This window comes from Dipodomys merriami, unplaced genomic scaffold (genome assembly GCF_024711535.1).
Source record: "Dipodomys merriami isolate MVZ:Mamm:240054 unplaced genomic scaffold, mDipMer1.0.p SCAF_418, whole genome shotgun sequence".
Classification (NCBI taxonomy): Eukaryota; Metazoa; Chordata; class Mammalia; order Rodentia; family Heteromyidae; genus Dipodomys; species Dipodomys merriami.
In genome coordinates, this window is record NW_027205804.1 from 226,683 (window position 1) to 228,145 (window position 1,463).

Genomic DNA, 1,463 nt, shown 5'->3' on the forward strand with positions numbered 1-1,463 from the left:
AACTTCTCATTAGTAGCGTTTCTATAAACTCTGAATTGGACATACTTAGTAGTATATGTCTGGTACCATAAATCTTAAATACTTTATGGAAAAGTTTTATGACCTGACAAAAAGTCTTAATTTTGGCATATATAAGCAAATTCCCAAAATTAAACATATTTAGAACATTAAATTATTTGGAGGAAGGTCCAGTCGTGAGTCCTGAACTCTGGGCCTGAGTACTATCCCTCAGCTCTTCAGCTCAAGGCTTGCACTCTACCACTAGAGCCACAACAGCACCATGTCCGGCTTTTGTTTTCTGCTTATGTGGTGCTGAGGAATAGAACCATGGGCCTCATGCAAGCAAGGCAAGTGCTCTACCATTGATCCACCTTCCCAGCCCAAAACATTAAAATTTTTAACAAACTATAACACTTGCTGCAGTGTTCATTATGACAGGTGACTTGTATAGAATAACTGATTTCCTCTAGCTACACATCTCTTGAACAACTAATATACGGAATTATTTTGTTTTTGACATTATCAATCTTGACTTTATTCTTAAATGTGTGCTTATGTAAGAAATATATAGTTCTAAAATTTCATGACAATACTTTTGAACTTACTTTTTGTTGAATTATCTAGTTTAAGAAAATCAATTACACTTTATATATAAAAAATGGTCTGTGCTCAATTCGGCAGCACATACACTAAAATTGGAACAATACGCAGAAGATTAGCATGGGCCCTGTGCAAGGATGACATACAAATTCGTGAGGCGGTCCACATTTTTACAACAGATGCTGGAGGGGATGGGGAAAGAAGGGAACCCTACTGCATTCTTGGTGGGAGTGTAAACTTGTTCAACCACTTTGGAAAGTAGTATGGAGGTTCCTCAAAAGATTCAACATAGAGCTCCCCTATGACCCAGCAATCCCACTTTTGTGTATTTACTCAAATGTTTACAAACAAGACCACACTACAGCTACCAGCACGAATATTTTTATTGCAGCACTATTTATTATAGCTAAGATATGGAACCAACCAAGATGCCCCTCAGTAGATGAATGGATCAAGAAAATGTGGTATATATACACAATGGAATTCTATGCCTCCATCGGAAAGAATGATATTGCCCCATTTGTTAGGAAATGGAAAAACTTGGAAAAAATTCTATTATGCAAAATAAACCAGTCCCAAAGAAACATAGGTCCCATGGTTTCCCTTATTTGCAGTATCTAGTATAGGTCTGAGTCAAGCAGAAAAGTTCAGATAAGTTGATGTCAGGTAAATGAACCCTAATATATGTATTCACATGTTTTTTTTTCATGCAATTGATTTTAACACATTTATAAGATTATTTCTTTGTTGCTTTGTATGTCCCTCCCCCACAGAATAACCCCTGCTTTCACTGTATTTGATGTAGTTATAATTTGTGGAGGGGAAGGAGAAAAACAAATCGTTTAAATAGGGATACAGGAGGA

At 36.4% G+C, this 1,463-nt stretch overlaps 1 non-coding gene across 1 annotated transcript; it reads left to right on the forward strand.

Moving 5' to 3' along the window:
- The first annotated feature begins 665 nt into the window (after positions 1-665).
- On the forward strand, positions 666-772 carry LOC138807241 (U6 spliceosomal RNA). Its single transcript, XR_011366105.1, has one exon. It is a non-coding gene; the product is annotated as a U6 spliceosomal RNA (small nuclear RNA).
- The last annotated feature ends 691 nt before the right edge of the window (positions 773-1,463 follow it).